We start from the raw sequence: 15238 nt of genomic DNA on the forward strand, positions 1-15238 counted from the left end.
TCAATATTGATCTACAAAGTCAATGAAATCCCTATCAAAATCCCAACAGGCTTTGACAAGATGATTCCAAAATTTGTACAAAAAGGCAAGCAACCAAGAATACTCAAAACAATTTTGAAAAGAAAAAAAAAAAGTTGCAGTACTTCCACTACCTGATCCCCAGACTTATTACAATGCCTCAGTAATCAAGACACTGCAGTACTGGTATAAGGATAGACATACAGATCAATGGAACAGAACAGAGACTACAATTAGGCCCTTCTTTTTGAGGTCCTAGCAATGGTCAATTGATTTTCAACAAAATTACCAAAATATGTGGGCCTTTTCCCACAAATGATGCTGGAACAGTTTGATGTCCATATGGAAAAATAAATGAATCTTGACTCTTACTTAACAAAATATACAAAATTAACTTGAAATGGAACATAGACATACTAGTTTTATGTTGCTGAATAACAAACTTAGCAGCCATAAACAGCACACATTTATCATCTCACAGTTTCTGTGGGTCAGCTGTCCAGGCACAGCTTAGCTGGGTCCTCTGCTCAGGGTCTCACAAAGTTGCAATCAAGGTATTGGCCAGTCTGCGTTCTCATCTGGAGGCTCAACTGGGGAAAATCTGCTTCCAAGTTCATTCAGAGTGTTGGCAGAACTCATTTCCTTGGGGCTGCATGGTTGAGGGCCCTGGCTTTTTGCCAAGCAGCCTTTAGGTCCTAGAGACCATCTACAGTTCCTTTCTACGTAGGCTTCCTCAATGTGGCTGCTCACATCAACAAGTCAGCAAGGAGAATCTCACCTCAGGGAGGACCCAGACCTTCTTTTAAGGGTTTTGGGCTGATTAATTCAGGCCTACCCAGGATAACTTCTCTTTTGATTAACTCAAAATCTACTGGTTGTGACCTTAATTATATCGGTAGAATCCCTACACTTTTTCCATATTCTAGTCTATATTCTAGAAGCAAGTCACAGGCCCTGCTCACACTCAAGGGAAGGGGATTACACCGGTATAAACACCAGGGGTGGGAAAGATCTGTCTGCCAAAACAGATCTAAACATAAGAGCAGGACTAAAAAAGTTCTGGAAGGAACACAGGGGAAAATTTTTGTGAATGTAGGTTAAGATTTCTTAAAACACAAAAGCTTAAACCATAAGAGGGGAAAAAATAAATAGGACTTCATCAAAATTAAAAATCCTTGCTCTTGCACAGAGGCACAGTTAAGAAAATGAAAGGCAAACCACAGTTTGAGAGAAGATGCTTGCAAATCACATATCTGATGAAGTACTTGTATCCAGAACATATAAAGAACCCTCACAACTTCAGACAGACAATCCAATTTAATAAGAAATGGGCAAAAGATTTCAGCAAATACTTCACCAAAGAAGATAAACTTAATGGCCAAACAAGCACATGAAGACATGCTCACTATTACTAGTCACTAGGAATTTGTAAGTTAAAAATACAATGAGATACCATTATACACTCAAATGGCTAACATTTTAAAGGCAGACAATTAAAGCCAGTAGGAATGTAAAGTGGCACAATGGCGTGTCCACTTTGGAAAACAGTTTGACAGTTCCTTGTAAAGTTAAACATACACTAAACATATGGCCCAGCAATGCCACACCTAAGTATTTACACAAAGCAAATAAAAACATGAGTCCACATAAAGACCTGTATGTGAATGTTCATGGCAGCTTTTTTTCAAAATGGCCAAAAACTGAATTAACTCAAATGATCAACTACTGAATGAATAAATTACATTATAACCATACTATGGAATACTACTCAGCAACAGAAAGTCAGGAACTGCTGATACATGCAACAACACAAAAATGAATATAGAAAGCAGTATGCTAAGTGAAAGAAGCCAGCCACAAAAATACCACATAAGCCCATCCTTGACAAATTTCAAAGAACTACGAGTGTTCACATCACATTCTTTCACCAAAATGCAGTTAAGTTGTAAATCAGTTTTGAAAATACCTAGAAAATCCATTTGTAAGTAAAAATGTACTTCTAAACAGCTCACGGGTGAATGCAATAAAAATAGAAATTAGAATATATTACAACTAAATAATCATCAAAATACTATGTTTTGAAACATCCAAACAGCAGAATAAATCTAAAGAAAGGAGGAGAAAATGAAGAATGATTCCTGGTATATACTTTAAGTGAAAAGGGCGAGAGGCTGAATAATGAAATATGTTTTTGTGCAAGAAAAGGGGAAAATACATGTATGCGCTTGCTCAAATTTGCAAAAGATACTTTGAAGAACAAACTAATAAAACCGATCATCTACGGGGGGAAAGGAAACAGAATACCCGGTCAGAGACAGGGGTGAAAGCCTTCTGAATATACCTTGATGTAAATTGGACTTTAAAAAATCATACAAAGTTTTTACTCATTAAAAATTAATCAAAAAAGCAGGGGAAAAGCCCTAAAATGGAAACAAATGAACATAATTATATTATCAAGTTGGTGCCATAACTAAAACTGACAAACCTCTGGTTAGACTAATAAAAAAGGAGGGCACAAACAAACAATAGTAGGATGAAGGAATGAACAGACACAGCTATAGATTTGGCAGACATTAGGTGGTAGTTTAAAATCTTCCAGGCCCAGGCAACTCTATGTGCAAGTTCTAGCAACATTCAAGGAACCAGTAACTCCAATCTTCTACAAACTTCCAGAGAACAGAAAAAGGGAATACCTCAACTCACTTTACAAGGCTAGCATAATCACGATACTAAACTAGACCAAGACAGCACAGGAAAACTAATACCAAATCTTATGTATATAAGATTTAAAAATCCTAAAGAAAATATTAGCAATCAAACCCAGCAGTAAGAAAGAACATGACCCCGTTGAGTTTATCCCAGCAATACAAACTTAGTTAATGCTACAAAGTTGTATCAGAAAATCCCTTAAAATAGCCCACCACATTAACAAGTTCAAGGACAGAAAACACATGTTCTCCCTCACGCCTGTAATCCTAAGCACTTTGGGAGGCTGAGGCGGGAGAATTGCTTGAGGCCAGGAGTTTGAGACCAGCATGGGTAACAAAGTAAGAAGCTCTCTCTACAAAAAAACCAAAAACCTATCTCCATAAAGGAAGAAAAGGGGTTTGATAAAATTCAACATCCACTTATGACCGAAAAAAATGTACACTAGAAGTGCACCCACACAAAACCTAAAGCAAACATAATACTTTATGGTGAAACATTGAAAGCACGAGCCTTCTCAAGTAAAGATCTTGGGCCCCACCCCAGAACTACTGAATCAGAAACTCCAGGCATGACGCCAGGAATCTGTAGTTTTGCAAAAACCCCTCAGGTGATTATGATACGGCTTGGTGCTCTGAGTGGGAGCCACAGAGCAACACTGTTGGCATCACCTGGGAGCTTGATGGAAATGAGAAGAAAAAGCTCTCCGGGCCGATCCTGGAACCACTGAGTCAGAATCTGTGTTTCAACTCGAAGTCCAGGTGATTCATAAGGCAACGAAGTTGGAGAAGCGCTCCTAGTACTGCTGCACACTGGGACCACTTTTTAAAATACAGATGTCAGAGTCTCAGCCCAGATCAATTAAGTTCGAATATCTGTGGGCAATGCCCAGGGAAGCAAGTATTTAAAACTCCCCAAGTGATTCTAATGAGCAGCAGGAAAGGCAGTCCCCTGATCCGTGGTATTCCCTCTATAAGGAAACTTCTGTTTAGGGACTCTGCACCCTCTCTGAAAAGTCAGAGAAGAAAGAGGCATTCTTCGAGTTCTTTGAAGTTCCCCTCAAGAAAGAAGGTTGCATTTCATACATATACCAATGGTGCCTTTTTAATATGGCTTACAAAACTGAAAACTGAAACTGAGAAAAAACCCTGTAGTCATGAGAGCTGCAGGAAGTTGCAGCAGAGGCTGGAAACCCAGAAGTCAGACTTACCTGGGTTCAAATCCTGATATTGCTGCTTCCTAAACGCTTCAGCTTAGACCTAACCCTGTCTCTTATACACATCTAGATGTGTATAAGAGACAGGCTGTGAGGATTCATATGAGACATGATATAAAAGCACTGGGCTAAGGACTTGGCAAAGATTACACCTAATGTTAAGGTTAAGTTATGACCGAGGCGGCTATTTAAGCATTGACAGTGAATCTGATGAAATCCTCAGCAAATCAAGACCAAATGTATCTCTCCACAGCTGTAGCTCCTGAACACTTGAAATGTGGCTAATCTAAACTGAGATGGGCTATGTTAAAATATACACCTGATTGATAATGTAGTACCAAAAAAGGAGAAACATGTCATTATTACGTCGATGACATGTTGAAATATTTTGCATATGCTGTGTTAAATATATTAAAATTGATTTCACCTGTTTCTTTACTTGTTCAAAGTGGCTACTAGAAAATTTTAAATTACACATTCTCTATTGGCTAGTGCTATCTTAAAGGACTGGGAAGCCAGGATATGAGCTGGTACTATTAGACTATTTCCGAACTTTAATTTACTGCCAAATCACCTGGGGGTCTCACTAAAATTCACACTCAGCTTGAGGAGTCAGTGTCGGGTCTCAGTGGGTGAGGATGGGGCTTGAAATTCTGCCTGTCTTACCAGCTCCCAGGGAGCAAGGGCAATCTCCATCAATAAGAAAAACCTGTTTCATGCCATAGGCGTAATGGGAATCTCTGGGGAGATTATTAGAGTTGATATAGTGAATGAAAGACATGTCCAGCAGGGAGTTAGACTCAGCTTCAACTCTGAAAAAATCAGTTCTCTCTCCAAGCAAGGAATTCAAAGAGGTGGGTGCCAGCGCCAACGGTCAGTCCTCCCTTTGTGAGGGCAACAGGGACCTGTGCTTTCTCTCCCAGATCCAGAACCACTGACATGGGCAAGGAACACCTCAGAACCAGGAAACTCAAAATGGAATACTGGCTGGGGTTTCTCATATCCTGCTAGTCACATAACCTGTGTTAACCGCAGCGCCCTCCTGGGGTCTCACTGAAACCAAGTGCAAACTTTCCTTCTTACTGTTATCCACAAACAGTACTGACACGCAGGTATATTTCATGTCATGGCCAAGTGTCACTGCTGCGCAGGCAGCTACATTTCTTATTTCAGTAAAACAGCTTGGGCCAATTCCAGGCCTGCTGGAATCCAGCATAGTACCTATTCTCCTAAATCCCCACCTAAGTCATCTCAGGGCCATGAAGCAATTTAGAAGTCATATAAGGGAATTTAAAGCACCACCACCTGATGCTACGAATCGCCCTTACAACCCACCTCTGCCTCTACAGCTCCCAAGAAGGGGAAAGGATAACTGATGTAGCAATCCATTACATTCCAAGCAAGAGGCTCCGGGAAATAAACAATGCTTCCTTCTCACAAAAAAAGTTCAAGGACATGCTATCAAAATATAACAATTATCACATGCTAAAGAAAGGGCATCGCTGTGTGCTGTCAGGGTTTGGAGGCAAGGGGATAAGAGCTGAATGAGTTACAAACAACTTTTATTTTTACTTTCAATTATTCCCCCTTCAACTTCCCACCCCAAACATACTAGCAAGCAAAGCAAAAACTAATCTGTACTCAAACTTCTCATGCCAAGAGTTCAAAAATCAAGAAGCTGAGAAGAAAAGAGTGGCAAGACAATGACTGATTCACAGAACTTTCTCATTTGCTATTTGACCACGGCAAGAAAGGTGAAGCATGAGCTCCATTTCACCTGGCAGACAGGGAAGCATGATCTCTAGACATGCAACAGAATTGGTTAAAATGATCATGTGTGAACAGTTCTAAGCTGGCCTCCTTTGTCTAGTTCAAGTTAAATAATGTTTACTAAATGTCTACTCTGTGTATAGGACCATCTTAGGTTTCAGACAATCAGAAAAATATCTCCAACCTCAGCCCTTTTTATTACAAGCATAGAAAACGAAAAACATACTGAAATATGTAGGAGTTACCTATTAAAGACAGTCAAGGAACAGCAATACTAAACTAATACAAGTACATGAAATTGCAAAGTGCAACTTACAGAGACATTTCAAGATACTGAGAAACAACTTTAACGAGAAAGGGCCACTCAGGCGCCCGCCCTGTTCCAGCAAGGATGATGGTACAGACCTGGAGAGCTATCAATGATCTCTTCCCCAGAGCCTGGATCGCTTTTTATTGTAACCCCAGAAGCACAAGCATCCAGTCTAGTAAGGACTGAGGAGCTGCGGTCGGGTCTTGACTGGAAAAGAGAAAGTCTTCCATTCTGAGACACTTGTGAGAGAGGCAGGCAACATTCCCTGAGGCTGAGCTTGCTTTGCTGTTGCCCTGTGATTGTTGGTTATACACTACTACCATTTTAGGAATACACAAAATGAAAACTTGTTACGGTATACCAGTGACATCAGGCCCATATGAAAGAGGCAATATAAATACCTGCATATTTTAATGATGACAAAAGAGGGAGATTGAGGCAGAGAGGCCACACCTACAGCCACAGGGAAGATACTCCAAGAACAGGAAGGACAACTGCCCTCTTATACCAGTTCTCCAAATAGCAACTGCTTATACAACACATTCATGCAATAATAATAATGCTGCACACTTTACAAAGGTCTCTGATGCATATTTGATTCTCTGAAGAACTCTAGAAACTTGGCAGGACAGGTTTTACTAGCTCTATCTTACAGATGGAAGAGCCACCAGCAGCAAGGTGAAATGACTTGTCCAGTGACACAGAGTTAAGGAAGAGAACTGGGACCTGAACTCAGCTCCTGTAATCCAAATAGAGAAAGCTTTCTATCACCTCACACAAACAAAAGGCTCATTTACCATAGTTCCTCTGGTAGAAATAGAAAGCACTAGTAGTACCCAATGCCAATTATCTAAAGAGATGCCTCCACATTCTTAAAAAGAAAAAGATGAGATTGTCGTGGTACTCACTGTGGAAAAATACACTGCAAAGCTTTCCAGTGCAAAACCTTCCCCCAACTACAGGATGACAACTGAACCTAACTCAGTAACTCCTGCTGGGTCTCCAGGTACACTCTCACTTTCAAGGCAGACAAACTAGAAGAACACCTCTCTTGCTCTATTACTGTTTGTGGCAACAAAATGTGGCCTCAAGAAATTTCTAAATCCAAATGGTAAAGGGAATATAGCACTGCAAGAACTGAGGACACTGCTGCCAGGGTCGCCTGGAACCAAAAGCTCGTGCCAACATGGAAATGCAGAGAAATGTCGAGAAAAGCAAGCTACTCGATTCCAAAAGTTTATTAAGACATAGCTAGGATAATGTTTTTTCTTAAAAACAGAAGAGTTCCATATCGTTCAAGTCAATAACAGCTTTTCTTGAGTGTCTACTAGATGCAAGACACTTTTCTCAGCACTTAGCATAAATTATTCACTCAGTCATTCCAGCAACCCTTTGAGAAAGGTACTATTATTATTTTCATTTGACAGATAAGGAAACTAAGGCAGGGAGGTAAGTAACTTGCCTAAAGTCACACAGATAAAATTAGGGCCGGGATTCAAATTGGGTCAGGCTGCCCAATCCAGAGTCAAAATCTTATAAGCAAGTGACAGTCCCTGTCCCCCCCGCCATCTGCCAAAAAGGAAATAAAGAACTAGAAAACTAGAAAATAATGAAAGCAGAACTTCAAAGAGGTCGAAAACAGGAAAGGAAAATTACTAAAGAATAATGAAAACAATCTATTATTCTGTTATAAAATCGAATAAACTTTAGAAATAATGAGAAACTCCAGACTTTGAAATCCTCTGGTTACCCCTTTAAAATGTCACCTATTAATTGTTGAGGAGTCTCCACTTTTCTCTTTATTTTGGAGCCCTCCATAAGAGCAAGAACCATGTGTTTTCAGTGGTTCCTAAGTAACTACATTTTGTTAATCTGCCTCTCATTTTGGAACAAAAAATATTAAAGTATTTTTTGTAACTTTAATTATTTTTCAGACCTGTAAAAGATTAAAAATTTGCTTTGAAGGCATTGAACATACAGAATATGAGAGAACTTAGAAGGTATTAAACCGATGAACTTTTACAGTTAACTCTCATTAATGCCATTTTATTAGTGAGCACTCTCGTTCCTAAGAAGTTGAGTGCTTCTTTTCTCTTGAGCTATTTCAGAATGAACTAGTTTCTTTACAAACCACACAACACAAGGACTGATGATCATTTCAGATAAGAGGTTCACAGTACAAACCATTACACAGGAAGAGAAACCCTTGTGCAAGGTGGCCTGAGAGTCCAGCAGACACTGGCATGAAATCAGCATCCAACACTGACCTCAGCAGAGCTTTCTGTAGCTACAGTGAGCTATCTAACTATGAAAACTGCAAAAGATTTGAAAAATACCTCCCTAGGTATTTGAAATCACTTACTGTTTGTATGTAAGAGGGGGGGAAATATGAGTAAAAATGAGGCTGGGATGAGCTTACCATCTAAAAGACACTCATTGGCGAAATGATGACTCCAAAAAATCTCTTTGATTCAGAGATTTACTTTTGGATTTATTTCCTCTAATGGAGCAGCAGCTGGCAATCTAAAACTAGAAATTCAAAGTAATGCCCAAGTCATTCTCAATCACGCCAGCCTGTTTTACTGTCATTGTAAGGTTTCAGAGCTCTATTTTTTCTCATAGCGCTCATCTCTGCCAGAAAATATATCATTGTCTATTTTTTTTATTGTGTGCCTCCCCACATATAAACTATAAGGCAGGGACCTCAGCAGTGGGGCTCTTTGCTGTCTTCCCAGTGCCCACCGTTGGCACTCTTGTGTTTGATGAATGAATGAAACCATCGACAACTTAATAAATGTAGTTAGAACTTTAAGTTAAAGAGACCAATCATTTACTAACCACACTAGAATCTACAAGACCCCGTGAATGTTATCCACCCTCAAGCACCCTGGGAGGCTACTATACACTGGTGCTGCAGGCAGCACCACTGGTTCAAATCTCCCCCATGGTGTGGAATCTCTTAAAAGTAGATTTGATTTTGTGAAACAGCCAAAAGCCATTCAGAATCAAATCTGGTGAATACATGACTGTGCCCAACAGATATGTTGGATGAAAGCAAACGTGTCTGCAAAGTAACAGGCCTGATTGTCTTATTTGGCTGGTAAACCGATTTTGAAGGAAATTCAAAATGGTCTGTAGTCTAGCAAAATTGCTGGCTCAGTCTCAAGACTCTAAGTTGGTCATTTCACAAGGAATAAAACTGAGCTGTGGTAAAAAGAATCCAGACTAGACAGACACCAAGACACCCCCAGAGAGCTGGCTTGTGATATTAGCTTTGCCATTAAGTTGCCCTGAAGCCTGGGACATATTAGTTACCCTCTCTGGGCCTCAGTTCCCCCACCCAGGGAACAAATGAACAAGTAAACTTTAGGGTGCCAGTCAATTCTAAAATGCTGTAATTTTATTCTTGGGAAGATCTGGTGTATCTGTTTCAAAACCAGTCGCAAACCACTTCGCCTCAAACGATGCGTGCGTATAAAGCTCTAATATAATTTTTGCAGCAGATTCACTTCTTACTTGCTTGGGCAAATACTAAAATTAGTTTTCACTTCCTGAGCGCAGCAAAAGACAGTTAAGGGAGGCAACCCGGCCAAAGGCGCTTGCTCGTGCCCGTGCATACTTCCGACTGCGTATCAGGGAACTAACCGTTCCCTCTAAGATCTTCCCTCAACTGTTGCAAAAGCAGATAAACCTCTCGTGTATGACACAGAAACACTGGCCAAGAGCGACCATCGAGGCTTCGCGGCCAGTGTCGGGCTGCGGCCGCTCCGCAGGGCCCACTGGGGATGCGGCGGACGCCCGCTCCGCGCGGAGGGCCAAAGCGAGGACCAGCGGCGGAGCGTCGCCGGGGAGGCAGGGCGGACGCCCGGCCCACTCACCGCCCCGGGACGGGGAAGCAAAGTCCGGGCAGTGGCTGAGACGTCCGCCCCCAGCTCCACCGCCAACCAACCCCTACCCCCGTCCCGACCTTCGTCCGCTGCCGGCCGGCCGGCCACCTTGGGAGGGGAGAACGGGAGAAAGCCGGAGGTACCTGCCTGCTGCTCCCTGGCCTCAGCCCTGCCCCGCGGGGACAGCGACGGCGCTTGGGCGAAACCCCCACCCAACCCTGCCGGTGCGGCGAGGCCCCGCGCTACCCGCTGGCCCAAAGAGTCCCAACTTCCTCCTCCCGATCCCCTCACCACGGGTCCCCGCAGTGCCCGGCTCCGAGCCAGGCCAGCCGTGAGCGCGCACCCACCTCGGGCTCCGGGCGCCACCGCCGTTGCCAGGCTGCTCGGCTCCCGGGCCCTGCTCCGCCCCCTCTGGGGTCCGCCCCCCACGGCCTGCCCGCCCCCGGCCACCGCCCGCTGCCCTCCTCCCCGTGCCGGTTGGCGAGACTGCATCACGTGACGGGGCAGGGGGCAGGAAGAGTGTGCCGGGTCGACCCGGGGAGCAGCTCCGAGGGGCGGGGCTCTTCGCCCGCGAGGCTGCTGGGAAGCCCACTTTGAAGGGTGCGACGCATGGAGGCAGCTGGGAATTGTAGTTCGCAATATGGTGCTGGGGATGGGCGGGGCCAAGATGCCAGGGGCCTTCCCTGTAAGGGAAGTTGGACTGGGCGCCGGGCGGAGGCGGCTGGGAAGCGTAGTCCCGGGACCCTTGTCTGGCTCTCCCTCTTTTTCTTCAGTAAAGGGGAAATCCAGAGAGAAAAGTTCTCTACATAAGACTTTAGCGGATGCCACTAAATTGAGCTATTATTGGGTACACAGGGTTGGCTGCGTAAAGTTGAGGTAGCATAAGGGAAAAAGAAATTTCACTGACTCTGATCAGTGACTCTGGAGCAGGATCTGCAATTCACAAACTCAACTAACAGCTGGGGTGTCCCTCAGCTGTGCCAGCACCTTTCCAAGAACGCAATTGAGACTTAGTGAACGGAAACATTTCAGTCCAAAATTCCTTCTACTTTTTGAGGTTTGGGTCAGACAACTATTGATACAGTAAAAAGAAAGGGACAGGAAAAAGAGCAGGAAGGCAAACGTCAAGAAGATAATTCATTGTGTAATCAAATAAAACAATCTGGGCCGGGCGCGGCCTGTAATCCGTGGGATTACACGTCTGTAATCCCAGCACTTTGGGAGGCTGAGGCAGACGGATCATCTGAGGTCAGGAGTTCGAGACCAGCCTGGACAACATGGTGAAACCTCATCTCTACTAAAAATACAAAAATTAGCCAGGCGTGGTGGCAGGTATCTGTAATTCCAGCTGCTCGGGAATCTGAGGCAAGAGCTTCGCTTGAACCCGGGAGGGAGAGTTTGCTGTGAGCTGAGATGGCACCACTGCACTCCAGCCTGTGTGACAAAGCGAGACTCCGTCTCAAAAAAAAAAAAAAAAAAAAAGAAAAAGAAAAGAAAAGACAATCTGGCACATAGAAAAATGAGCATAATATTCTTTGTACTGCATAATACTTATACGGGAGCAGTTCGAGTAAATAGGATGACTTTATCATGGCCTGTTTTTTTATCTTGTATGTGTTAGTTCTCCAGCATCTAAAAACAGCATTTTAGCTGATACCAGTGTATATGTATACATGTGTTTTCCATAGTCACACACATATACATATATTCATATATCATTATTTATATATACATATATATGCTGTATTGAAGAGTCTAGACTTCTTAGATGAGTAACAAAGCCATCCAGAATCCAACCCAGCCCACTCTTTAGCCACTTCTCCCAGTGTGCCTCTTTTTGCTCTTCACCCCAAGCTCCCAGGGAACTTGATGCACCAGGTTTTTTCTTTCCTCCAGCCCTTTGCACTTGGTCCTCTCTCCTGGATTTGCCAAACTCCTGGAAAGACAGCAGAATAGCAGCTGCTCCTGGGCCCCCGCACAATTAGAAGTCTCCCCCACCCAGCCCTTCTTGTTGTACTGATGTCATCATTTGCTTACACATCTACTCTGCCAACTACCCTCCCCAGACTATGAACTCCTTTGAATCTCATTCACTTTTGTGCTGGATTTCAAAGCATGCTCAGTAAATTTGCATGCTAGAGAGGCTCCCTGGTGGGCTGCTGAATAACTCCAGATTCCTAGTATCTGTTAATTTTAGGGCAGAGGGATAGAGGAAAATGGGGATGGGTGGAGGGAGGGCAGCAGCTGCCTGGGATACCTTGCATATAATAGGCCTGGTTAAGTGTCCCAAGATGAGGCCAAAGCTTTTTGCTGGAGCTGGGAGGAGCTGGGGGTTGGGAGGTGGGGAAGGTGCAGAGCAGGGCTGGTTTCATCCTAAGAAGCTAATTCCTGAAGAAGATTTCTCCAGGGTCCAGCCCCAGCCCAGCCCCACCTCTAGAAAGATGCAGTTCAACCAGAAAGGGCCAGTAGAGAAGACTAGCCTTTGGCCTGTGAAATGGAGAGAGTAACCCCTGCCATGCCTGTCTCACGGTGTAGGTGCAGAGATCAAATGACGCAACAGATGAGGAAGCACTTTGAAAACTGTAAAGGTTGTACACTATGGGCTGGGCACAGTGGCTCAGGCCTGTAATCCCAGCACTTTGGGAGGCCGAGGCGGGCAGATCACTTGAGGTCAGGAGTTCGAAACCAGCCTGGCCAACATGGTGAAACCCCGTCTCTACTAAAAATACAAAAAAATTAGCCAGGCGTGGTGGTGGGCACTTGTAATCCCAGCTACTCGGGAGCCTGAGACAGGAGAATTACTTGAACCCGGGTGGTGAAGGTTGCAGTGAGCTGAGATTGCACCACTACACTCCAGCCTGGATGACAGAGTGAGATTCCATCTCAAAAAAAAAAAAAAAAGGTTATATACTATGGAGGGGTTACCGCCTTGCCCTTGGTGACATCGCTGTATTCTTGACTGCGTCTGCCCTCTTCCAGGCTGGGGCTGCACTCACATTTCTCTCTCTCTCTCTCTCTGTGTGTGTGTGTGTGTGTGTGTGTGTTGAGGAATCTTCAGGCTTCCCTGCATTTTGCACACATACACACACCCCACATGCAGGAGGCCTGTGAGAAGATGGCTGGCCTCCTTTTCCAGGGCTCCAGGACAGTAAAGAGGAGAGGGCAATAGATGTGACCTGAGGCTGCTTCTTCCACAGCCCTTCTGAGTAGCACATTCTACACCTATTCCCGCCCCTTTCCCCCAAAGTCCTTCCGCTTTTGCTAAGGCACAGGCTGGAGGGCTAGAGGCACCTCCTACCCTCGGAGGCTTCATCCTGTTCTCTGCAGTTGGGGGAGGTGGGCTATGGAGCACCAGGAGTAGCCTGCACTCCAGATCTGACTGGCTTCATCGCTTACCTCCACCTCTGGCCTCTCACCTCTTAGATAAGAAGCAGGCCTGAGTGAGGAAATGGCCTGTTTCCTGCTACTTCTCCCTTGGCCTCTATGCTCTCGTCTCCCCAGTCCCCACTCCTGCCTCAACTTAATCCTACCAGGTTCCGTGTATTAGGCCTGAGGCAGGGGAAGGTGGAGGAAAGGGAGGGGCATTCTTACTGAGGAAAGAGAAGGCTGAAGAAAAAGAAAATTAGGAAAGAAAAATTTTAAATGTAACTGTGGGGTACCATGGTCTAGCAGAAAGCACTTGGAACTAGGAAACCTGATTCAGGTACCAGAAATTCTATAGGCAAGCTGTTGGCCTTGGGAAAGTCACTTCACCTCTCTGATCAATAACTGCTTCCTCTGAAGAAGAGGGGTTGAATGCCACCTCCCAGGGTCATTGTGTCCCCTTGAGGATAGATGTAAATGCGATGTATACAGTGTCAAGGCAGCAGAATTCCCAAGTTGCCAGGATGGTCACTGGGGAGAGAGATGGGAGAGGGTAGGGGGTAAACCCCTGGGCACTGACACAAAGGTCCCAGGGTTTCAATCCTAGCTCTTCCATTTGTTGGGTGTGTGATTTTGCGCAATTACATCTCTCCAAACCTCGACTTCCTCATCCGTGAAATGGGTTTTTTTCATTATCTCCTTCATAAGCTTGTTGTGAAGCACATGAATGCCTAGGTCTAACTTCTGATTCTAGGAGAACTGCAAAGCAGCTCTGCCTACCTCCTCCTCCCCAGCCCCAGCCTGTGTTTAAAAAGCAGCCTCAGCAGGACAGTGCAGCCACTTTGGAAAATGGTTTGGCAGTGAATTATAAAGGTAAATGTACATATGGCCGAGCAATACTATTCCTAGATATTTATCCAAGAGATATGGAAACATATGTTCACAAAAAGACTTGTATTCAAATATTCACAGCAGCCTTTCAAAAATAATAGTCAAAAGCTGGGCACAGCTGTAATCCCAACACTTTGGGAGGCTGAGGTGGGCAGGTCACGAGGTCAAGAGATCGAGACCATCCTGACCAACATGGTGAAACCCTGTCTCTACTAAAAATACAAAAATTAACCAGCCTTGGTGGCGTGCACCTATAATCCCAGCTAATCCCAGCTACTCGGGAAGCTGAGGCAGGAGAATCGCTTGAACCCGGGAGGCAGAGGTTGCAGTGAGCCAAGATCATGCCACTGCACTCCAGCCTGGCGACAGAGCGAGACGCCTGTCAAAATAATAATAATAATAATAATAATAAAAATGTAAGCGTCACAAATCCCCATTGACTAAACCCATAGCTAAGCCAATGGTGATATATGCACCCAATGGAATATTACTCAGCAATAAAAAGGAAGAACTATTGATATATGCTACAACTTGAATGAATCTCAAAAAATACCATGCTAAGTGAAATTGTACACAAAATATTATACACTGCATGATTCCATTTATATTATATTTTGGAAAAGGCAAAACAATAATGATAGAAAGCAGATTCACAGTTGACTGGGGCCAGCAGTCAACCTAGAGGTGGGCCGGGGATTGACTCCAAAGAGGCAAGAGGAAAGTTTTGGGGGTGATTGATGGAAATGTTCTATATCTTGATTGTGACATGATCATGAAAACATATACAATTGCCCCAAATAATTATACTATAAACATGAGATGAGCGAATTTCATTGCAGATAAATTATACTTCAATAAAGCTGAGTTTGTTTTTTTGTTTGGTTTTTCTTTTTGTTTTGTTTTTTCCTGAAGTGCTGGGATTACAGGCTTGAGCCATCATGCCCAGCCCAATAAAGCTGAGATTTAATCCCAGCACTTTGTGAAGCCAAGCCGGGCAGATCATGAGGTCAGGAGTTCAAGACCAGCCTGACCAACATGGTGAAACCCCGTCTCTACTAAAAATACAAAAATTAGCCG

General features: G+C 43.9%; 1 protein-coding gene across 2 annotated transcripts in view; it reads right to left on the reverse strand.

The window, feature by feature from the left end:
- The window catches only part of MTM1 (myotubularin 1), a 98820-nt gene extending 88506 nt beyond the window's left edge, over positions 1–10314 (reverse strand). Inside the window, exon 1 of one of the 2 annotated variants that reach the window (XM_011974579.1) lies at positions 10255–10314. The gene's annotated coding sequence lies outside the window, so the exon portion shown is untranslated. The remainder of the gene's footprint in view (positions 1–10254) is intronic. The other variant, XM_011974580.1, reaches the window with a different exon arrangement.
- Positions 10315–15238: the final 4924 nt, after the last annotated feature.

The sequence above is a fragment of the Mandrillus leucophaeus genome, unplaced genomic scaffold (genome assembly GCF_000951045.1).
Source record: "Mandrillus leucophaeus isolate KB7577 unplaced genomic scaffold, Mleu.le_1.0 Scaffold1469, whole genome shotgun sequence".
NCBI classification, from domain to species: Eukaryota; Metazoa; Chordata; class Mammalia; order Primates; family Cercopithecidae; genus Mandrillus; species Mandrillus leucophaeus.